This window comes from Lutra lutra, chromosome X, assembly GCF_902655055.1.
Source record: "Lutra lutra chromosome X, mLutLut1.2, whole genome shotgun sequence".
Classification (NCBI taxonomy): domain Eukaryota; kingdom Metazoa; phylum Chordata; class Mammalia; order Carnivora; family Mustelidae; genus Lutra; species Lutra lutra.
The window spans coordinates 50,600,976-50,627,329 of record NC_062296.1 but is presented as its reverse complement, the minus strand read 5'-3'; the positions used below and the strand labels follow the sequence as shown (position 1 = coordinate 50,627,329).

At 36.4% G+C, this 26,354-nt stretch overlaps 1 protein-coding gene across 4 annotated transcripts in view; it reads left to right on the top strand.

The window, feature by feature from the left end:
- The window catches only part of EDA (ectodysplasin A), a 458,012-nt gene that overhangs the window by 295,885 nt on the left and 135,773 nt on the right, over positions 1–26,354 (top strand). The gene's annotated exons all lie outside the window — the stretch shown is intronic.

Sequence of the window (26,354 nt, the reverse complement as noted above, 5' to 3'; positions counted from 1 at the left end):
TAAATTACATTTGAATAAAAAAAGGAAGATGGTGATAACTATGAATGAAACCTATACAGACACAGGTGATTATTTTTAGAATGAAGAGAATGCTTCTCATATTTTTATTCTATTTTAGAAACAGACCATCTACTGGCCTCATAATACAAGCTACAAAAAGTAAAGTCACAAGAGACTCTTAAATATAGAGAATTAAACTGAGAGTTGCTAGAAGGGAGGTGGGCGGGGGGGAATGGGCTAAATGGGTGATGGCCATTAATGAGAGCACTTGTTGGGATGAGCACTGGGTGTTGTATGTGGGTGATCAGTCACTGGGCTCTGCTCCTGACACTAGTGCTGCACTGTATTTTAACTAACTTGAATTTAAAGAAATAAAGAAAGAAACAAATCTAATGAACAGAGACAAAAAAAGAGACAAAAAAAAGAGACAACCCCCCCGCAAAATCAGACTCAACTATAGAGAACAAACTGATGGCTACCAGAGAGGGGATGGGGCAGGATGGGTGAAATAGGTGAAGGGGATTTACGAGGACACTAATCCTAATGAGCACTGAGCAACATATTGAATTGTTGAATCACTGTATTGTACACCTGAAACTAATATAACACTGTATGTTAACTATACTAGAATTTTAAAACTTTTTAATTGAATAAAATGTGAAGTCTGATAAAGTCTATTTAGCTGGTACTGATACACAGCAGATAATTTTAAGCCATTCCTTGGTAAATGAGTTGCCATCAGAAAGAGGGATTGTACATTGTCACAAATGGCATGATCTCATCCTTTCTTATGGCTGACTTTCTAGTATTACATTGTGTATTATACATATGTCACACAACATTCATCTACTGATGAATGCTTAGGTTGCTTCCATATTTGGGCTATTATATTAATGTTGCAATAAATATAGGAGTGCATATATCTTTTTGAGTTAATGTTTTGGTTTTCCTGGGTAAATACCCAGCAGTATTTATTTATTGGATCATATGGTATTTCTATATTTAATTTTTTTGAGGAACCTCCACACTGTTTTCCACTGCAGCTATACCACTAACAGTGCACAAGGGTTCCTGTTTCTCCACATCCTCACCAACACTTGTTATTTCTTGTCTTTCTGATTCTAGCCATTCTGACAGGTTTAAGATGATATCTCACTGTGGTTTTGGTTTGCATTTCCCTGGTGATTAGTGAATATTTTCATGTGCTTTTTGGCCGTCTGTATGTTTTCTTAAAAAAAAATAGTTTTTTGTTTTGTTCTATTTTGTTTTTTGGACCTAGATGGTATTATTCTAAGTGAAACAAATCAAACAGAGAAAGACAAATACCATATGATTTTACTTATTGAAATCTAAAACAAAACAAATGAATAAACAAAAAACAATGAGACCTATAAATACAGAGAACAAACTGATGACTGCCAAAGGGGAGAGGGGTTGGGGGATGGGCAAAATAGGTGAGGGTGGGAGATACAGACTTCCAGTTATGGAATGAATAAGTCACGGGAATAAAAGGTATAGCATAGGGAACATAGTTAATGATATTGTAATACCATTGTAAGAAGACAGATGGTATTTACACTTCTCATGAGCATAGCATAACATATAGACTTGTCAAATCACTGTGTATACACCTGAAACTAATGTAACATTGTGCGTTAACCATACTCGAACTTTTAAAAAGAAGGACTGCATAAAGTGTTAAGCATTTATTAAAGTGCATAGATTAAGGGCATCTGGGTGGCTCAATTAAGTGTCTGACTCTTGATTTCGGCTCAGGTCATGATCTCAGGGCGATGAGATGGAGCCCTGCATTGGGCCATGTGCTCATTGCAGAGTCTGCTTTTCCCTTTCCCTCTGCTGCTCCCTCTGCTCCTCCCCCAGCTTATGTTATCTCTCTCTCTCTCTCTCTGTAATAAATGAATAAAATATTTTTAAAAATACGTGCGTACATTAAATTTTTAGGTATTCCAAAAACACTACAGTAGGAACTCATAAAAGTTTTGGTAGCCTAATATCCTTTATAAAAAAACAAAATCCTTATGATTCATATCCTTTGGTTGCCTTGAGCCCTATTATATTGAATGTTGCTAGAAATAAATGTGCCACCAAATTACACCTGGAAGTTTCTTCATTCTACAAAAGCTCCCATTATATGTTTAAAATATTTGTTTTAACAGAATTTTACCATTTCTAATCAATTCTCAAGCAGGATATGGCAGCACTTTTCACATGACTACATATCAACTGATGAGAGATGAGTTCTCTTGATAATGATTTCAACAGTTACCATTAGTATCAGTCAAAATGAAAATTATGACTGGCAAGTGATCAAGGATCTCCATACTAATATAATTCCTCATGTTATATATTGCTTAAAACTGGGCTCTACATGGTCCCAGTTCGATGTCAGTTGAAGACCCCAGCAAGATACTATACAGTTAACTTGATTTGCCAAAGAAATTTTAAAACTTGTTTAAAACCATTAAAAGCATTCTTGCTGTTTTTGGCAGTGCTAGGTAGAACTTGGCTCATCATGGACCTGGGGTAATCAGAGAGTGAGCAAATGATAATTTAGGTCCTTAGGCAAACATACAAGCTTTGAAGCTAGAGTATTTCTAATTGCATACCTAATGCTTGATTGACATAATTCTGAGATTAGACAACTACCCCCAAGAAACTGCTTCTAGTTTCTGATTGTTTACCAGTGACCCTCAGGTCCTTCACACCGAGCTCTGCTTCACAAACTGGAAATGGTCTGCCAGCATCCAGAATTTGTCTTTCTGGAGCATAGACCCTACTCTGGGTTAAAGAAAATCATTATATTTAAACAAATATATATTGTTATAGAACACAAAATTATTTTTGAATGAGTGGGGAGGACATTAGGAAGATCAGAAGAACTTCTAAAGCACTGCTGTAAGTTATGGCCTCTTTTCTGAAATATGCTTCTCTTTCACCTCTGCCTAGAAGTCTCCTGCTTACTTTTTAAATGCCAACTCAGAAGTCATTTTCCCCAGTTTCCCCACCCTAAGCAGAATATCTCCATCTTTTGTGACTCCATTGACTTTCCTCAATTATCTTAATATGGCATACATCCCATTAATGTGATTAGCTATTTATCTCCTCACTAGATACAGTGTGAGCCTCAAAAACACAAGGTCTACAATGTTCTTTATTTCCCTAGTTCCTTGCACAGGATTTGGCCAGAGCAAGTACCTAGTGGACAGATGGATGGATGATAGAAAAGACAGACAAAAATCTATTCGTCAAGGTCTACTCACTTGAACAAGATTTTGAACTCTCCTAACATTCTAGTTGAATATAGAACTAGATGCCTACTGGGTTGTTTCAACTTGTGTGTCAGTTATGCCTTAATTCTATTTTAAATGTGAGGAAATCAATGTGATTCACCCTACTACAAGGCTCAGGAGGGAAAAAAAAATCATACGTTAACTCAAACAAAACATTTAACAAAATATAACACCAATTCATGATTTTAGAAAAAACTCAGAAAACTAGGAGTAGAGGGAACTTTATCAAAAACCCTATAGCTAACAACATACTTTATGATGAAAGACTGAAGGCTTTCCTTCTAAGATTGGAAACAATATATGCCTATCTGCTCTTATCACTTCTAGTCAACATTGTGCTGGGGGTTCTAGCCAGTGCAATAGGAAAGAAAAATAATAAGAGGCAATAAGTGTTGAAAGAAAATAAGACAATCTTTATATGCAGACAGTGTGATCATCTTTGTAGAAAATTGTACAAAAAATCTACAAAACAACTACTAGAACTAATAAGTGAATAAGTTCACAGGACACAAAACTGCTATTAAATAATCAATTATATTCCTGTATTCTAACAATAAACAGAAATTGAGATTTTTATAAATACCTTTCATGATAGCATCTCAAATATGAAATACTATTAACATGTCAGTTCTCCCCAACTTGATCTACCCTAATTTTTCTTGTAGAAACTGACAATCCAATTCTAAAATTTATCTGGAAACTAAAATTTATCTGGAAAGGCAAAAGACCTAAAATATCCAAAACAAGTTTGAAACAGAACAAAGTTGGAGGACTTATGCTACCTGATCTCAAGGCTTATTAGAAGGCAACAGTAATCAAGATACAGTGCTCCTAATTAAAAAATAGATAGTATATCTTTTCAAATTAGTGTTTTCATTTTCTTTGAGTAAATACCCGATAGCAGAATTACAGGATCATATGTTTATGATACGCTTATCGCAGCATTGTTTACAATAGCCAAGATACGGAAGCAACTCAGATGTTCATTGATAGATAGATAAAAAAGTGTGATATATATATATATATATATATATATGTATATATATATATAATGGAATATTACTCAGCCATAAATAAAATGAGATCTTGCCATTTACAACAATATGGATGGACATAGATGGTATAATTCTAAGTGAAAAAAGTTAGAGAAAGATATTTATCTTTTATATTTATTTTATTTATTATCTATTTATATTTATTTATGCCATATGATTTCACTTAAAGGTGGAATCTAAAAAGACAAAACAACAAAAAAGCATACTCAAATACAGAGAACAAACTGATGACTGCCAGAGAGGAGGTGGTTATTGGCATGGGTGAGATAGGTGATGGGGATTAAGGAGTGAACTTGTTGTGATGAGCTCTGGGTGATGTATGCAATTGTTGAATCACTATATTGTACACCTGAAACTAATATAACAGTGTATGTTAACTAACAGGAATTAAAAACTTAAAAAAAGTAAAGTAAGCAATTGAGTAAGTCATCTAAGAAGAATTAAAGTAGCTAGTGTGGGCATTTGTGTCCCACAACAAAGATTTACATTGTGGAATTTGGAGGTCCTCAAGCATAATGGTTCTATCATATAGGGGTGGGCCTTACAGGCATCATATTTGGGGTAGCCAGTCATTTCGCTCAATCCCTAGACACATTATGAAACTTCAGAACATCAACAATAAAAAGAAGATCCCAAGAGCTCCCACAGAGGTAAAACATTAACAATTACAGGAACAAGAATTGGAATAGATAGATCAACTCATCAGCAACACTGCATATTAGACAGTGAAGAAATGCCTTCAAAGTTCTGAGGGAAAATTATTTTGAGCCTAGAGTTTTATTCCTAGCCAACTATAAGTTGAGCTTGATAGTAAAGAAGCACATTTCTAGATTTCAAAGACTTAAAGTTCACCTCTCACCTTTTTCTAAAGAAGTTACTTAGGAATATACTCCAGCAAAATGAGGTAGTAAAGAAAGACAAAGATATACAATGGATTCTGGAAACAGTGGACCTAATACCAAAAAACTAGTAAAAGTAAATCCAAGAGCAACAGTTACACAACAGACCTAAGGAGCATTCTGTCCAAGTGGAAGAAAGGAGGGCTCCAGGAGGGGGCATCCAAAGGCAAACGAGGAGAACCAGGGGCTCAAGATTTTATCCACCTTTAAGAAATTAGAGAAACTATAGATGTTGCAAACAATGCAAGAAAAAAAATAAAGGTGATTAGAAAATCTAAAAGATAGTAACACCTCAAAGAAGGAAGAAAAATTCTAGATAGCCACAACAATATAAACACTGCATACTGATTTTCAACTTTCAGAAAAAACCAATGTACACAAGCACAGGGTACTTAATTATAGAGGTAGTTAATTATAGATAAAGAGCAAAACACAAATGTTATCCCTCTTAGCAATGTGAAAAGTAAAAGTACAAATGACAAAAATTGGTAGATAGAATAGATAAGAGATAATAGGAAGAGCAGGGAACTATTAGCCTTCCCTAAAAAAACAGAGTTAAGCGATACTGTCTGTAGTTTATGAAACAAGAAATAAAGGTCTAAGTATATCCCTCAAACAAATAAATACAGGAACTAAAAATCACAGTAACTACATTGGGATGAGAGGTAGAATAATTGAGGTAAAGCCTCATTTATCACAGCACAAAATTAATAGACAAAATCTAAAGTAGATAAATCAAATAATAGCCATATATAAGGAAGAAATCACCAGAAGAGCTAAACAGAAACAGTTAAGAGGGTTAAAGATAATAATCTCAGAGGATTAGGACTGGGGGTAGGGAGGGTTAGAATAGTGAAATGTTGCTTACATTACTTTCCTTTGTGTACATACCTCATATTTTTTAAAAACCATGTGTGTGTATGACTTGGCTACATCAAAAGCAGCTGGGACATTGAAACACAAATCTTTTGCCACTACGAATCCTCACCTGAAAAAGAGTGCTGGCGAGGGGCTGTCTAAGCAAAGCTAGCTCCTGACTCTGTTAGTCAACTTGCCTCTCCCTCAACCCCTGCACCAAAGCTTATGGTCTTTCTCTTATGACAGAAATTTAACACAGGCTATGGATTAATTATGAGCTGCTTCATTCTCAGCCATGGAAATTACTTTTTATGGCTTTATATGGATATAATAAACAAATATTTAAACGTACAACTTGTTAAATTTTGACATATGTATGTACATATATGTATACTGGTGAAACCAGCCTCATAATCAAAATATCCATTACCCCCAAATGTTTCCTTATACCCCTTTGTAATCTCTTTCCACTCAGTCTAGTCTCCAATGACCTCTGCATTCCTAGGCAACCACTGATCTGTCACTATAGTTTTTATTTTCTAGAGTTTTATATAAATAGAAACATACAGTGTTTTCTCAATTTTTGGTCTGGCTTCTTTCATTCAGCATAATTATTTGAGATTCATTCATGTTATAACATGTATCAGCAGTTTATTCCTTTTTATTAATTAACACTATTTTGTTGTATGGATGAAACATTCACCTATTGATGCATTCCAACTTCTAGTTACTACAAATAAAACTATTACAGACATTGGTGTACAAGTGTTTGTGTGGACATATACTTTCATTTCTCTTAGAACGTGCTTAGGAGTGTTAACTGTTGGGTTGTACGGTAAGTATATGTTATAAGAAACTGCCAAACTTTTCTGAAGTGAATATCATTTTACATTCTCACCAGTGTTGTATGAGAGTTTCTCATATCCTCGTCAAAAGTTGGTATGGTCAGACTTTCTAAGTTAGGCTGTTCTGATAGGTGTGTAGTGGTCTTTATGTGGTTTTAATTTGCTTTTTCCTAGTGATTAATGACATTGAGCATCTTTTCACATATCTTCTTTGGTGAAGTATCTGTTGAAATCTTTCACTCATTTCTAAAAATTGAGCTCATTTTAAAATTTTATTTAAATTCAGTTAACATATAGTGTATCATTAGTTTCAGAGGCCAAGTTCAGTTATTCATCAGCTGTATGTAACACTACTGGGTACTTACCCAAAAGGTAAAAATGTAGTGATCCAAAGGGGCACCCCAATGTTTATAGCAGCAATGTCCACAGTAGCCAAACTATGGAAAGAGCCCAGATGTCCATTGGCAGATGAATGAATAAAGATTACACACACACACACACACACACACAATGGAATATTAGCCATAAAAAATGAAATCTTACCATTTGCAATGACATGGATGGAACTAGAGGGTATTATGCTACATAAAATAAGCCAGTCAGAGAAAGACAATTATTTCACTCATACGTGAAACTTAAGAAACAAAACAGAGGATCATAAGTGAAGGGAGGGAAAAATAAAATAAGATGGAATCGGAGAGGGAGACAAACCCTAAGAGACTCTTAACTATAGGAAACAAACTGAGGGTTGCTGGAGGGGAGGTAGGTGGAGTAATGGAGTAATTGGGAGTTGTTTCTTATTATTGAATGTTCAGAGTTCATTATATATTCTGGATACAAATTCTTTATAGAATATATGATTTGCAAACATTTTTCTTCTATTCTGTATCTTCTATCTGTCTTAACAAGAACAGAGTTCTTAACTTTGATGAAGTTCAATTTATCACTTTTTTTCTTTTATAGATCCTCTTTTTGGTGTCATATCTAAAGAATCTTTGCCTCATAGTTTTATAATTTACATTTAGGTCTATGGTCCAACTTGAATTATATTTTGTAGAGTATGAGGTATTAATCAAGGGTTTAAATTTTTTTAAGCTTTTAATTCCAGTTAGTTAACATACAGTATTACATTAGTTTCAGATGTATAATATGGTGACTCAGCAATTCCATACACCAGTTTGTGCTCATTACAAGTGTACTCCTTATCCCCATCACCTATTTAACAAATCTCTTCACCCACCTCCCCTCTGGTAATCACCAGTTTGTTCTCTGTAATTCAGAGTCTGTTTCTTGGTTTATCTCTCTATTTAACTATGCTCATTTGTTTTGTTTCTTAATGCCACATATGAGTGAAATCATATGGTATTTGTCTTTCTCTGATTTATTTTGCTTAGCATTATACTCTAGCTCCATCCATGTCATTGCAAATGGCAAGATTTCACTCTTTTTTATGGTTGAATAGTATCCCATTGTATATATATATACCACTTCTTTATCTGTTCATCAATCAATGGATGCTTAGGTTGCTTTCATACCTTGGCTATTTAAATAATGCTGCTATAAACATGCAGCTGCATGTATCCCTTGGAATTGGTGTTTTTGTATCCTTTGGGAAAATACCCACTAGTGTGATTGCTGAATCATAGGGTAGTTTTATTTTTAACTTCCTAAGAAACCTCAATACTGTTTTCCAGAGTGGCTGCACTAGTTTGCATTCCTACCAATGGTGCAAGAGTGTTCCTTTTTCTTCACATCCTTGCCAACACCTGTTGTTTCTTGTGTTGCTGATTTTAGCCATTCTGACAGGTGTGAGGTGATATCTAATTGTAGTTTTGATGGTAAGTGATGTTGAACATCTTTTTCATTCGTCTGTTGGCCATCTCTATGTCTTCTTTGGAAAAATGTGTGTTCATGTCTTCTGTTCATTTTTTAAAAGATTTTATTTATTTATTTGAAAGAGAGAGAGACAGCAAGAGAGGGAACACACGCGGGGGGAGTGGGAGAAGCAGGCTTCCTGCTGCTCAGGGAGCCTGATGCGGGGCTCAGTCCCAGGATTCTGGGATCATGACCTGAGCCGAAGGCAGATGCTTAACGACTGAGCCACGCAGGCGCCCCCTTCTGCTCGTTTTTTGATTGGATCTTTTGTGGTTTTTATGGTGTTGAGTTGTAGAACTTCTTTATATATTTTGTATATTAACCTTTATCAGATATATCATTTGCAAATACCTTCTCCCATTCTATAGTTTCCTTTTAGTTTTGTTGATTATTTCCTTTGCAGTGTAGAAGCTTTTTATTTTGGTGCAGTCCCAATGGTTTATTTTTGCTTTATTTCCCCCTTGTCTCAGGAGACATATCTAGAAAAAAGTTGCTATGGCCAATGTCAAAGAGGTCACTGCCTGTGTTCTCTTCTAGGATTTTTATGGTGTCAAGTCTCACATTTAGTTCTTGAATCCATTTTCAACTTATTTGAATGAATAGCATATGGTGTAAGAAAATGGTCCAGTTTCATTCTTCTGCATTTTGCTGTCCAGTTTTCCCACCATTTGCTGTCATTTTCCTGTTGGATATTCTTTCCTGCTTTGTTGAAGATTAATTGACTATATATAGTTGTGGGTTACTCAATCTCTTTAAAAAGGAACCTTCTGAATTGTTTTTTTTTTCCTGCCTTGGGAATAAACACCTGAATACTAGGAATTCTATGCACAGGAGCAGAAGATAATTCAGTACGTACGGTTTCGATGAATTTTTCATGATTTATTCTTACTGACTCCCTTACTTGGCATTTCCAAGTGTCAAACTTCTCTAGGGTCCTACAGAGCAGAACAACATCATCCTAGGCTGTAAGCCCCCTCTGTCACTTCTCTGAACTTCTTTATCAATCAGCATCATGTCTACTGTCTTTCAGAAACATATTGAAATCTATTTTCTCCTAATTCCTTCTATTATTACCTTCATTTAAAAAATTTGTTTAATGGGATCTTGACAGGGAGAGGAAATAAAATTGTTTGGTTAGTCAGCCACCTTGATCCACAAGTCTATATACTTGTCAAATTTTAAAGTTCAAAGTGTTTTCTGAATTTGGGGGGGTATATTTGTAATCAGGGGCAATTAGTGATAAGCTGGACAAACCTTACATTGTTTACCCATTTGTAGAAATTGGAGGATTCATTAGGGTTAAAGCTCTGTAAAAGAGATAAGTAGACAGCAATGAAATCTAATTCTCCATTGCTCCATGGAAAGATGGATTTAGTCCCTAAACAAACAGTCAAATAATGGATATGCATAAAATTGACTCTAATGAGTAGAGTATTTTTGCTATACTTCATTTCATTTGTTTATATTTTATCCTAATTTCTTTTTGAGTGGGTAGCTCTGTTGAGATGCTATGGAAACGATTTATGAGACAATACTCAGCATGGGGCTTTCTTCACTCACTGTCATGGTCATAAGCAAGAGTTGGGAATTTTCCTCTGAGAAAAGAAGATTTCCATAGAAACACTCTAATGCTGGAGTCTAATCAACAGCCATATTGAAAAAAAATTCTATTTTATAACTACTGAAACAGTATTGGTCTGCCATTATGTCACATAACCAGTTGCTTTGTATTTGCCTCAAGGGAGGGCCTAGACACACTTGGGTACAAGAGGCGCTAAAATGCCAAGTTATCTAAGGACAAGTTTGCAACTCTAGATTTATCTGATCTCACAGTGAAATGGTTTTCCTGGCCTCTCAGTTTTATTGCCAGTCCTTTTCTCCCCCTTGGTGATTCTAGTTTTACAGTGTTTAAAGTTCTGAACTTGTGTCCCAGGCCCTTTACTGTTTTTCCCAACAGTAGTTTGTGCTTCACCACTAATTAACCTCCTTGCCTTTGAATTAAATTTACTAACCTCTCTCTCTGGACCGATCTCTGAGATTCACTTTCTATACTCACATTTCTGTAAGCCAGTCCTTGATTAATAGTCCACTAGGCATGTATCTATGTTCATATTCTTATCCACCAACCCCACAGGAATGTTTGGACCATTGTTTTTTAGCCTTTTGAACTTTTGTCCACAACATATTTCAGCATCAACTTAAACTGATAATATGTCTTTTCCTAAAATCCTTCCCAGTGCTTAATTTTCCTGCAATGTTTAGAGCATTTTTGCCCTATTACAACCAAGAGTCATCTGTTTCTTTTCTTTTATTAACATATAATGTATTATTTGTTTTAGAGTATAGGTCTGTGATTCATCAGTCTTACATAATTCACAGCACTCACCATAGCACAGACCCTCCCCAATGTCCACCACCCAGCCACCCCAGCCCTCCCACCCCCTCCACTCCAGCAACCCTCAGTTTGTTTCCTGAGATTAAGAGTCTCTTATGGTTTGTCTCCCTTTCTGGTTTTGGCTTGTTTCATTTTTCCCTCCCTTCCCCTATGATCCTCTGCCTTGTTTCTCAAATTCCTCATATCAATGAGATCATATGATAATTGTCTTTCTCTGATTGACTTATTTTGCTTGGCATAATACCCTCTAGTTCCATCCATGTCATTGCAAATGGCAAGATTTCATTTTTTTTGAGAGCCATACGTTTCTTAATTTGCTTCTTACTTGTGTCCTGTTCCCCTCTCCCTCAAGTTCTGACTGTTGCAACTTTCTTTTCACTAGATACTTCTCTTTTACCCTTCCTCCATACTTGCTCTTGAGTGTTGTGTTCAAATATGTCTTAGAGATAGTTTATGTGATTTAGGTCTCCATTGGGAACCAGAATGGATTTTGTAGAATGCTAATGATAGTGAAATTTTGGGCAAGGGGAAAATCTTAGTTTAAATTAAATGAATACCATGGGCAATCTCATTTTGGTCATAATCCTACTCTAACCTTCACTGGTCCAGCTTTGTAAAGGTAAATTGCAATATTGTTATAAAATTGTCAAAAGTAATTTAAGAATTCATAATTAAGAGGATGTATTTGAGCTAATGTTTTCTGAATCCAGAGCTCAGGATTACTGGAATGGTTTTATCCTAGTGCTTCTATATATTCTATAGGTATATCCTAATTTATAAACTGATTCCATTCACAAATGATAGTCTTTAGTAATTTCCAAGTATTACAAGTGGAAGTGTGTGTTTTTTTCTCATATGTTGAAGTGTCTTAAACTTCAGAAGTTTGGGGAATTACAAATTAAACAGACACTACCAAGGGAAGGCAGTGACATCCAGTATATACTGCTGACTTTCTTATTCAAAGATGTCACTGATTTTACCCACACTTGTAGGGAACAAAGCCTAAATCTTCAACCAGAAGCCCTTTATATATGACATACATACAAACTGCTTTTTGATTTGTGACTGCAGCTGCTACTTGTAGAGACTGTCACCACTGGTATTTCTGTGTTCAAACTGTGGTCAGCTAAAAAAGCTTTGCTCAGAAAGCTTCCAAATTCCATATTGTTGCATTCCAAGCTTGCCTCTGCTGCTACTTTCCCAAGCATCCCACAACTATGTCATGTTATTTTAAGCTATGCTTTAGTGCATCCTTTAGAATATTTCTTATGCCACCCTTACTTATGGTTATGCCATAAAGCTCACTGTACCAAAGATGCTTGGGTATCCTTCTGTCACTGCATCTCTGCAAATGTCAGCATTGAACATTGTTTAAATGCTTACAGACCAACTGACATTCAGAATCTCAGTAATGGTAGTCCTCTCTTGCTATTTCACATTAAACATGATTCTGACTCTGACAATAGAACAGTGCAATGAGGTAAATTGACATCTGTGGTGGTTATGGATTTCAAAGTCATACAAAAGTTGGACACAACTTACATTGTCCATTGATGAGAATCAGTTCAGTAAGCTTCTATGATTCCAGCTTTGTTCTGGATATTAGGAATAGAACTGAACCTAGAAACAGATGATCAGAGAAGGAGCCCATTTCCCCCCTTTGTGTTAATAGTTGTGTGTTTGAAATAACTCATCTTTCCCCTTGATGTGCATCTTACACAGATTTCACCTTGTTCAGAGGACAGGTTCCTTTAAGGAGCTTCTTATCAATTGAAGGAAAAATTACTATTTAAGATATGGAAGGCATTATTTGGCAAGTGTTAGATGATCCATAAGCCCAAAACTAGGAGGTAAGAAAAACCAGAGATTGGAGTGGTTTGTCATATAATTTCTTGCTATGGTAATCTCCTCAAACAAAGGTACTGTTCTTTTTTATTCTTTCTACTTTCCCAGTTACTTTGCATTGATGGACAGTGATTTTTAAGTCAAACTACCTAGGAAGCAGAATTCAGTGACTGCTTTTAGCTCTATTGAAAACTGTTGATTATGTTTAGGTTACATGTTTAGTTTTACTACATAATTTCAGTCATCATCAGACATATTTACAACAGGGGATGGCAATCCCTGGCACTCACACCAGAGATGTCCAAGGTACCAATTTCCTTTGGCATTTGGGCTGATTGCTGCCATCTCTAGCCCCACCCCACTGGGGGCAGCTTCCACAAAATGCTGTGACCAATGTTGAGTGCTCTTGTTTGCTTGCTCTCAGCAGCTGGCACACTCCGTTCAGCAACCGGAACATATTGTGCTTCTCTTCTTGTCACACTGCTTTTTAAAACTTTACTATCTCCTGTTATGTAGTGCTGTCACTGTACTACAAATCAACTTGGGATGTGTGTTTTTTAACTGTATCTGTTAAAGATAGTATCTAATTCACTGTCTTCCATATGGTAAGACTCAGTGCTTATTCAGCAAACAATACTCTGAGTGACCACCTCCAGACATTTTCTTGAAAATCAGAGCATGTTAAGGGTTTTTATAAGATTGGAAGTGTGTTCAGTGCCAGCTTCTGTATTCATTTTGTATCCATGACATACTCATCAAACTTGTTTGGGCAATCCTACTTCACTCATTGGTACTGGGACACTCACAACTTTCCATGGTAGAATCACCTGGAGATTTTGTTAAATACCTCAGGGTATAAATAGTTTTATTTTATTTATTTAAAGGTCCCTGATGATTGCTGATGGGTGATGGTAGTAATTGCAGTGATTGCAATAAGCAAAACAGACTTATGAACATTGAAAGATAAATCCTTAAAAACCAGTGATTTACCAATTTTAGAAATCCTGGTAGGTACCCACCTCTTCTTGAAAAAGATGAAGTACTGGTTTCTATAAACACATTAACTCTAGGAATGACAGAATAAAAGGTGAAAACCATAATCTGTATGAGAGTCCTATTTTACCAGTAGCAAAAGAAGACAGACTTTTCAGTCTCCAGATGAACCAGTTAAGTAATGTAGCAATATAGCAGTCTCTAAATGTGGTTCAGGGACCTCGTGCATCAAAATCCCATAGTGAGCAAGTTGAAAAGTCAGACTCTAGTGTCTCACCTCAGCCTGTTCAATCTAAATTTGGAGAGGAAGAGGCTGCATTTTAACATCCATACCTAGTGATTCTGATGCACAACAAAGTATGAGAGCCACTGACCTACCAAGTCTCTCACTCTCAAGATCCCTTTGATTTTATTACTGCCAATAGTGGTTTTTAGTGAGTTTTTAGTCTACCTTGCCATGGTTAACCCTAAGAAATAGGTCCAATTAGGGTCCAATAAGATTCTGGCTTTAAGGAATGGTTTATTGATAATCCTATTATTCTTCCAACAGGTAGATATTTATTAGGGTCCTACTATGTGCCTTTAACTCTCAAGAAGTTTATGAATAATTTTCTATGAATTATCCATATAATCAAATACATTAACCATAAAACATAAATTAAATTTATTTTGTGTCATGATAAAAGGACAGAAAAGTACCCAATAATTTTGTTGGTTTAGATATTAGAAAAAAATATGTACCAGTATCTGGAGGGTCACTAGCAGTAATGGGTATATCCCTCATGTCTCACTGTTAACGAATTGTTTCCAGCTGAGATACCTGTAATCTGCAGGTGCTGTTTACCATGTAATTTTACCATAAGAAACAAGGGTGTAATCAGTTAATAAAGTGTAAAGAATTAGATTTTTTTCCCTTGAGCAACATGTCCGGCTGTGACCTCCTCTTTATGCAATAGGAAAGCAATATTCAAAGAGAGAAGGCTGTTTTGTTCATATTCTTCACCTTGCCTCTGGAGGCCTTGCTAATGAATGAAAAACTCAAGCTAGAATTCTAGACTTTTTGTATGAACAGTCACTGATTTTTGTCTTTGCCATTGTACTAAACAGAATATAGTTTCTCATCCTACCTCTAATTGAGACTCAAATAAGGGCATTATGAATAGGGATCCTCTTTCAGCTTAAGTAGTGTTTCATGTTGTTTTCATCTGTTTTTTATTGAGAAAATAGAAACTATATTTTTTTTAAAGATTTTATTTATTTATTTGACAGAGATCACAAGTAGGCAGAGAGGCAGGCAGAGAGAGAGAGAGGAGGAAGCAGGCTCCCTGCTGAGCAGAGAGCCCAACGCGGGACTCGATCCCAGGACTCTGAGATCATGACCTGAGCCGAAGGCAGCGGCTTAACCCACTGAGCCACCCAGGCGCCCCAAATAGAAACTATATTTAAAACATTTTCATATACAGTCCATACCCTTCTAAAAAACATGATTTATGAGTGTTCTATACTCCTCAGCAGCCTCTCTTAAGGGACTTTAAGCTACTCCTACTACCCATGGAAGCTACGGTTGTTTCTGCTATCTGGAAGGAGTTTGTTTCTCCCTTAGCCTTCCTCCTCTGGAAGCTTGAGTTCTCACAAACTCCCATCAGACCCTTTGGAACAATTAATATATGAGCATGTTCTCCTACTATGACCACCAGGATACAAGAATGTGATAAAGGCCCTACCAGAACACCCACAGAAACTGAGACCATGAGGGAACACAGAATATGAAAAAAAAAATCTGGAATATAGTTGGTGATGGCAAGGAGGGTCTCCATCTGGACTTCAAAATATCTTTCCCCCTAGAAATGGCATATACTATAACATACTTCTGTAAAACTCACTTACCTGGACAAATTCACCTATCCAGACCACAACCAGGAATCAAGCAGTAAACAAATGGCCTCTAAACTGCCAGAGAATATGTATTTTACTTACTGGAAAAGCCATTCAAAAATGCACTGACTGCCTGTTTATTCTGTTTGTACATTTTTCTAATTAGTTTTAACAAGATATCAAGCCTATAGCAGATTATAAGCAGTAAATTTAAAGGGACTGGAAAAGATGTTATAGGTAGGTGAAGTGAAATCTGATAGTTGACAGCAAGAGAAAAAAAGCATTTTAAAAAGTTAAGAATTCAAAAACCAACCAACAATGAAACACTATATCCACAAGAATGGTTAAAATTTAAAATACTGACAATGTCAAGTATAGTAAAGATGCACAGAATCCGAACTCTCATACATGGCTGATGGGAGTATAAAGTGGTACAGGTATTCTGGAAAACAGTTTTGCAGTTCCTCACAACAAATACATACCATATAAACCAGAAGTTCTACCCTGGGGTGTTTACCCAAGAAAAATGAAAATATATGTCCTCAGAAAGACTCATACATAAATGCTCATGTCAACTTCATAATAGCCCCAAACTGGAATTAACCCAGATGTCCCTCAATAGATGAATGCATTAAAAATTGTGGTATATCATATAATAAAATACTATTCAGCAATAAAAAGGAAGGAACTACTGATACCCAAAATAACATGGATAAGTTTCATAGACATTATGTTGAAAGGCAGAAACAACACACAAAAATAAGTCAATCATATTGCATGATTCCATATACTTAAAGTTCTAGATTGAGAAAAACTAAGTTATGGTGATAGAAACAAAAACAGTGGTTTCCTGGATTAGGAGATAATGCTGAAGAATGACTGGAAGGGTCACAAAGGAAAATTCTGGGGTGATGGAAATGTACTATATCTTGATTTTGGTGGTGGTTACAAAGGTGTGTATGTTTTTCAAAACTCCTTAAACTGTATGTTAAAAATGGGTGCATTTTGCTGTCTATTAATTAGTTCAAATTTTCATAAGGTACAAAAATTTACAAAGGAAAAACCTTCAGAGGATACCTCCTCTTGCAGGATAAAACCTAAATTTCTTAACATGATCTGGCCCTTATTTAATGTCTCTTGGCTCATTTTTTGCCATCCCACCCCACCTCATTCCATCTATTCTAAGGTACTTGTGTTTTTAAAAACTGCCACTCTCTTTCCTTTGAACTTCTAAACACAATGCTCTCTTTGCCTGGAATTCCTTTTTGGCTTCCCATTCACCACTGAATCTTCAACATCCTTCAGGACTCAGAGGTAGCACCTCCTCCAAGAAAACTTGTCCACTCCCAGTCTGTATAAGATGCTTTTCCCTTGCTTTCAGAGAACTGTACAATTCTAACAAAGTATGTATTGCTCTGTAATACAGTTATACTTTTTAAAAACTTAAAACTGTAGTGGACTGGGGCCATTTACTGTACAAGCAAATAGTCTTATACATATTCAGTAAACCCTCAATTAAATCATAGATTGTAGATATGTTTCTCTCCAAATAGCTGAAGTTTCAGCAAAGTTATCAAGAAAACTTTTTATCCAGGGTGACTTGTTCTTCTAGAGTTGCAAATGATTGAGATTTTATTGTAAATAGCGGTTTGGGTTTATATTATTAGTAGTATGATAGCTTGTTTATATTATAGGTTAAGTAACTATTTATGGGCTTTATTTGGAAACTTTATTAAGTTGATTCTATAGGAAAATCCATTTTAAATTCCAATCAAATGATTTAAAAATACTGCTCAGTTTAACTGTGTGAAATTATTGATATTCAAACATTTTGGATACAAAAAAATAATTTCAGATAGTTCAACCTAAATCTTTTTAAATACAACCCTATGGCAAGTTGGAGATTATCTATATATTCATTTATTAATTTTATATGTAATACATGAATATATTCTGCAAGACACTAATCATGTATGGCTATTGGGTATAATAGTTCTATGTAAATAGTAAATCACAGGATTTTGAAGAAAGTTTGTGTAGAATGGTAAGGCCTTCTTAAGTCCCACCCATTTTTTTTTTCAATTCATCAGAGATGCAGCAGACATGAGTGTTCTGGAATTGTTTCTTAAACTAACACTAGGATGAAAATGCAGATTTATTTCCTCTTTTTTAACCCTCAAACTATCTAACCAGTGTAATTGGAGATTAATTTTAATAATAGTAATACTAGCATTTATTGAGTGCATATTAAATGCTGGATTCTGGATTCTGTACTAACCCTACAACTACTTTATGTGCAAACTACTATTATTATCCCTATTTACAGAAGAGAAAATTAAAATTTAGATAACTTGGCCAAGGTTACACAGCTATGAGTGTCAGAGTCAGGATTAGAATCATTCTCAATCCTAATATTCAGTCCACAGTTTACCTCAAGCATATTTTTTTAACCACAAAGAAGCACTCATACTGCAAGATTATGATTGACTTAAACAACTATATATTTAAGCTATGATTATCATTAGTGAAACCAGGCCCATTCACATACGAAACATTATATTATTATGAGAGATCGTCATAAGACAGTAGAGGACTAAGTATCAAATGAGTCTTATAGACTGTGAGTGCTGTAGGAGTTCTGTGGAGTCTAGGAAAGGAAGCACTTGTGCGCTATGTCATGGCAAACTCCCAGAAGACTGTTGACATAACTGGTACTATCCAATCATAATTGGATGCATAGCATTCTGGGAACAAACCAAAAGTTCATCACAAATAGGAATGTGAAAAAGTTGTGCATGTATAATAATGCAGTCCCAGAGGGAGGAACAACCTGAAGTCTAATTCTGGGCAGACATCAGTATAGTATGTGAGGGAAGTTAGAAATTTGTGACTGAGCTCTCTGAACCCCGGAACTATGTGGAGAAATGGGACTTGAAGGATTACTTATTAGATATTTGGAGCAGAAGAGAAGGGATTCAGAGATTAACCAAAATTTCCTGGTGGGAATGATTGGAATAATGCATCAGAAGTAAAAGGATTTGGGGTAGAGGAGGAGTTAAGATGATGGGGTAGGAGAACCCAGGGCTTGCCTCTTCCCTCAAACATAGCTAGATAATGCAAATCATTTTGAACAACTAGGAAATTGATCTGATAAGAAAACAATCTGCACAATTGTAGGGAGAGAACTGGCAGATGCAAGGTTTGGAGACGTGAATTGGGGGAGGAAAAGGCCATAGTGCTGGGCGGGGGGAGGTTAGTGAGAGCCTTTTTCATGGAGAGAATTCAGGGAGAGAGCAAGAGAGCAGCACATAGGGTTCGTGCAAGATGCCAGGGTACAGGGATCCCCTGGATCACACTGGGAGAGAATATTCCCCTTCCTGTAGTACATTTGGAAGAGGGTATATTGCCTCTCCAAGGACAAAAGGCCCACCAGGTGGGTGCCATTGAGCAGCCATTTAACAGCAGATGACAGAGGTGCACTGAGGGCAGATAACAGTTGTAGCTGTTTGCTGTGCTTCACCATAGACTCCTGGCACGTGGGCGACCATATGACTATTTTCTGGGACAGAATGGTGCCTAGCACAGTGCTACCAGTCTCTCCTCTAGGGAGAGCATATCAGCATCTTGCCCTGTACCTTAAGAGTTGGAGTTTTGAATACCAGTCACTGGCCAAAGATAAAACATAGAACTGTGGCCGGCATTCCAATGGCCCAGGCACAGACAGGTTGAGTGCAGGGATCTGATGAAAGCCTGGGACACTGGAGGGGAGATTGTTCACTTTTCTGTGATGTCCTCCTGAACAGCAGTGGCTGGGAGTTCCCCTACCTTGGGACTAGAAGGCAGGGTGATGCAATCTACCCCCCCACACAATTCCCCCACCCGCTGGCACAGTCAGACATCAGAGCGTACCTCCAGTGGAGGACAGATTCACACCAAAGCTTGACCCCTTCACCCTACAGAAGCATCTTTGCTAGGGCAGTTCTGACTATGAGGCAGCATAGCAGGCTTCTGCCGCACAAGACCAACACAGGCCCCCCCACACATATAAGTCTACTGATCATAGAGTACTCAAAATTGTCAGTTTTACTTCTGGTGGAAATAGGGCCAGGCTTCTTTTTTTTTTCTTTTTTTTTCCTTTCTTTTTCTTTTTTTTCCCCCCTTTTTAAAAAAGTTCTTTATTGCCTTTCTTTTTTCCTTTTTTTTTCTCTTTTTTTTTTCTTTCTTCTTTGGAATCAGGCTTCTAGGTTTTTTGTTCATTTGTTGGTTTCTTTCCTTTTCTCTCTCTTTTTTTTTTTTTGGATCAAGCTCCTTTTTTTCTTTTCTTTTCTCCTTGTTTCTTTTTCTTTGGAATCAGGCTTAGAGTTTTTTGTTTGTCTGTTTGTTTGATGTTTTGTTCCTTTTTCCTTTTTTCTTGGATCAAGGTTTGGTTTTTTTTTTAATCAGACCTATCCTAACAAAAAATTAGAGGACACCTATTTAAAAGTCCAAACACCAACTGCAAGGAGGAACTCTGCACAGGACTGAACTGTAGAAAAGAGTAGCCAAAAGACAACAGCAACATGCGCACAGCATACACCAGAAACATATCCTGAAGAGCCAGGCCCTGGACTGTGTATGACACCTTCTTAATATAGTATTACTCTCAAGAGCAGAAAATATAATGAGCTTTCATAACACACAGAAAGCAGAAACCTAGATGTAATGACAAGATGGAGGAATTCTCAAAAGATAGATCAAGAAGAAATCACAGCCAGGGATTTCCTCAAAATAGACATAAGCAATATATCTGAATAAGAATTTAGAAAAACTGTCATAAGACTACTAGCCAGGCTTGAAAGAAGCATAGAAGACACCAGAGAAACCCTGGGTGCAGAGATAAAAGACCTAAAAACTAATCAGACCAAAATACAAAATGGTATAACTAAGATGAAAAATCAACTGGATGTAATCACAATGAGGATGGGAGAAGTAGAGGAACAAATAGGTGACAGAAAGAAGATAAAATTATGGAAAATAATGGAGCTGAAAAGAAGAGGGAAAGCCCCTATTAGATCATGAACATAGATTTAGGGAACTCACCAATTCCACAAAGCACAATAATATCCATATCATAGGAGTCCCAGAAGAAGGGTAGGAAAGGAGGAAGAAGGTTTATTTGAACAAATTATAGCTGAAAACTTCCCTAATCTGGGGAAGGAAGCAAGCATTCAAGTCCAAGAGTCACAGGGAACTTCCCTTAAAAAATCAACAAAAATAGGTCAACACCAAGATATACTGAAATTTACAAAATACAAAAAGTAGAATTCTGAAAGCAGCTAGGGACAAAAGATCATTAGCCACAAGGATAGACACATAAGGTTAGCAGCAGACCTCTCCACAGAAACATGGCAGGCCAGAAGAAAGTGGTATGATATATTTAACATGCTAAATGGGAAAAATATGCTGTGAAGAATACTATGTCCAGCAAGACTGTCATTCAGAATAGAAGGAAATATAGTTTCCAGAACAAGCAAAAACTAAGGGATTTTGTGGAGACTAAACCAACTCTGCAAGAAACATTAAAGGAGACAATTTGAGAGGGAAAGAAAGATCAAAAGCAACAAAGATTAGAAAGGAACAGGGATAATCTACAGGAACAGTGGCTTCACAGGTAAAACAACGGCAGTAAATTCATATCAATGATTACTCTGTAAATGGACTAAATGCTCCAATCAAAAGATATAGGGTATCAGAATGGATTTAAAAGAAAAACAAGACCCATCAATATACTGCTTACAAAAGACCGATTTTAGACCCAGAGACATCTCCAGATTGAAAGTGAGGGTGTGAAGAATTATCTCTCATGGTAATGGATATCAAAAGAAATCTGGAGTAGCCACACTTAATCAGACAAATTAGATTTTAAACCAAAGACTGTAATAAGAAATGAAGAAGGGCACTATGTCATAATAAGGGGGTCTATCCAACAAGAAAATCTAATGATTCTAAATATTTATGCCTCCAACTTGGGAGCACCCAAATATTTAAATCAATTAATAACAAACTTAAGGAAACACACTGATAATAATACAATGATAGTATTGGACTTATATTAATGGGGAGATCATCTAAGCAGAAAATCAACAAGGAAACAATGACTTGGAATGGCACACCAGACCAAACGGATTTAACAGCTATATGCAGACCAATCCATCCTGAAGCAGCAGAATACACATTCTTTTCAAGTGCACATAAGACATTATCTAGAAGAGATCACATGCTGGGTCAAATATCAAGCCTCACCAGTACAAAAATACTGAGATCATACCTTCAACATTTTTAGATCACACCACTATGAAATTTGAAGTCAACCACAAGAAAAAAATTGGAAAGACCATAAATATGGAGGTTAAAGAACACTCTACTAAAGAATGAATGGGCTAACTAGGAAATTAAAGATGAAATACAACAATACATGGATGAAAATGAATATGAAAACACAACACTCCCAACTTTTGGGATACAACAAAGGTAGTCCTAAGAGGAAAGTATATAGCAATACAGGACTTCCTCAAGAAGCAAGAAAAGTCTCAAATACACAATCTAACCTTACAACTTAAAGAGCTGGAAAAAGAACAACAAATAAAGCCCAAAACCAGCAGAAGGGAAATAACTAAGATTAGAGCAGAAATAAATGATACAGAAATTTTTTAAAAAACAACGGTATGACAAATCAATGAAACTAGGAGCTGGTTATTTGAAAGAATTAACAGAACTGATAACCTCCTAGCCAGAGTATCAAAAAGAAAAGAGAAAAGACCCAAATGAATAAAATCACAAATGAAAGAAGAAAGATCAGAACAAACACCATAGAAATACAAGAAATTATAAGAGAATATTATGAGCAAATATATACCAACAAATTGGACAATCTGGAAAAAATGGATAAATTCCTAGAAACATATACACTACCAAAACTGTAACAGGAGGAAATTGAAAATTTGAACAGACCCATAACCAGCAAAGAAATTGAAGCAGTAATCAAAAATCTCCCAACAAACAAGAGTCCAGGTGGCTTCCCAGGGGAATTTTACCAAATACTTAAAGAAGAATTGATACCTATTTTTCTGAAGCTGTTCAAAAAAATAGAAATGGAAGAAAAACTTCCAAACTCACTCTAGGAGGGCAACATTGCGTTGGTTCCCAAACCAAGGACCCCACTGAGTACAGATCTATGATGAACATGGATGCAAAAATTATCAACATGATACTAGCCAATAGGATCCAACAGTACATTAAAAAGATTACTCACCATGACCAAATGGGATTTATCCTTGGACTGCAACTCTGGTTTCACATCCACAAATCAATCAATGTGACACAGTACATTAATAAAAGAAAGTACAAGAGCCATGTGATCCTCTCAATAGATGCAGATAAAACATTTGACAAAGTACAGCATACTTTCTTGATAAAACCCCTCAAGAAAGTAGATGTAGAAGGAACATAGCTCAACATAATAAAGGCCATATAAGAACCACAGCTAACATCAACCTCAATGGGGAAAAACTGAGAGCTTTTCCCCTAAGGTAAGGAATACAACAGGGATGTCTATTCCCATCAATGCTGTCAACATAATACTGGAAGTCCTAGCCTCATCAATTGGAAAACAACATCAGTAAATAAATAAATAAATAAATAAATAAATGGCATCCAAATGGGCAGGGAAGAAGCCAAGCTTTCACTCTTTGCAGAAGACATGACACTCTCTGTAGAAAACCCAAAAGACTCCACCAAAAAATTGATAGAAAGATTCATGCATTCAGTACAGTGTCAGGATATAAAATCAACATACCAGAATCTGTTGCATTTCTATACTCCAATAATGAAGTGCCAGAAAGAGAAATCAAGGAGTAGATCCCATTTACCATTGCATCTAAAATCATAAGACACCTCGGAATAAACCTAACCAAAGTGGTAATAGATCTGTACTCTGAAAACTATGAAACACTGATGAAAGAAGCTGAAGATGACACAAAGAAGTGGAAAAAAATGTTCCATGCTCATGGATTGGAAGAAAAAATATTGTTAAAATGTCTGTACTACCCAAAGCAATCTACACATTCAGTGCAACCCCTATCAAAATACCACGAGCATTTTTCACAGAGCTAGAACAAACAATCCTAAAATTTGTATGGAACCACAAAAGATCCCAAATAGCCAAAGCAATGCTGAAAAAGAATCCAAAGCAATGTTGAAAAAGAAACCAAAGCTGGAGGCATCACAGTCCCAGACTTCAAGCTGTATTACAAAGCTGTAATCATCAACACAGCATGGTACTGGTACAAAAATGGACGCATAGATCAATGGAACAGAACAGAGGTCCCACAACTATCTGGTCAACTAATCCTCCATAAAGCAGGAAAGAATATCCAATGGCAAAAGGACAGTCTCTTCAACAAAGGGTGCTGGGAAAACTGGACAGCAACACACAGAAGAATGAAACTGGGCCACTTTCTTACACCCACACACAAAAATAAATTCAAGGGGTGCCTGGGTGGCTCAGTCAGTTAAATGTCTGCCTTTGGCTCAGTTCGTGATCCCGGGGTCCTGGGATTGAGCCCCACATCGGGAATCCCTGCTCAGCAGGAAGTCTGCAGCTCCCTCTCCCTCTGTTGCTGCCCCTGCTTGTGTTCTCTCTGTCTCTCTGTCAAATAAGTAAATAAAACCTTTAAAAAATAAAATAAATTCAAAATGGATGAAAAACCTAAATGTAAAACAGGGAACCATCAAAATCCTAGAGGAGAAAACAGGCACCAACTCTTCGACCCTGGCCACAGCAAATTCTTACTAAACATGTCTCTGGAGGCAAGAGAAACAAAAGCAAAAATGAACTATTGGGACCTCATCAAGATAAAAAGCTTCTTCACAGCAAAGGAAACAATCAATAAAACTAAAAGGCAACCAGTGGAATGGGACAACATATTTGCAAATGATATATCTGATAAAGGGCTAGTATCCAAAACCTAGAAAGAACTTATCAAACTTAATACCCCCAAAATAAGAAAATCCAGTTAAGAAATGAGTGGAAGACATGAGCAGACATTTCACCAAAGAAGATTTCAAGACAGCTAACAAACACATGAAAAGATGCTCAACATCACTCATCATCAGGGAAATACAAATCAAAACCACAATGAGATACAACCTCACACCTCTTCTGAATGGCTAAAATTAACAGTATAGTAAACAACAGATGTTGGCCAGGATGCAGAGAAAGAGGAACCCTTTTGCACAATTTGTGGGAATGCAAACTTGTAGAGCCACTCTGGAAAACAGTATGGAGGCTCCTCAAAAAGTTAAAAATAGGGGCGCCTGGGTGGCTCAGTGGGTTAAAGCCTCTGCCTTCGGCTCAGGTCATGATCCCAGGGTCCTGGGATCGAGCAATCCCAGGGTCCTGGGATCGAGCCCCACATCGGGCTCTCTGCTCAGCGGGGAGCCTGCTTCCTCCTTTCTGACTGCCTCTCTACCTACTTATAATCTCTGTCTGTCAAATAAATAAATAAAATCTTTAAAAAAAAGTTAAAAATAGAACTCCCCTACCACCCAGCAATTGTATTACTAGGTATTTATCCAAAGGATACAAAAGTGCTGATTCAAAGGGGCACATGCACCCTGTGTTTTAGCAGTGTTTATAGCAGCACTATCAACAAAGCCAAATTATGGAAAGAGTCCAAATGTCCATTGACTGATAAATGGACAAAGAAGATGTGGTATATATATTCAATGAAATATTACTCAGCAATCAAAAAGAATGAAAGCTTGCCATTTGCAGCAACGGGGATGGAACTACAGTGTATTAATAAGTCAGTCAGACAAATGTCATATGATTGCACTCATATGTGGAGTTTAAGAATCAAAACAGATGAACACAGGGGAAGGGAAGGAAAAATAAGATAAAAACGGAGAGGAAGGCGAACCATAAGAAATTCAAAGTGATAGAGAACAGACTGAGGGGAGGTCAGTGGGGGGATGGGCTAAATGGGTGATGGGCACTAAAGAGGGAACTTGTTGGGATGAGCACTGGATATTATATGTAAGTGCTGAATCACTAAATTCTCCTGAGACCAATTCTACACTATGTGTTAAATAATAATAATAATAACAACTGGTGGGAATGATGGTACATCCTTATCATGAAATACAATATAGTCATTAAACATGAAGACACAGATTACTTGGACCATAGAAAATATATATTTTGAATGAAGAAAACAGGGTATAAAAAGTATAAAACCAAATGAAAATAATCTCACTTATGTAAAAAATATATGTATAGAAATATAATGGTGGTTATCTAGGAGAGATGAGATTCTTGTGATTTTTACTTTATTCTTTATTTTTAATATTATTTAAAGTTTTAC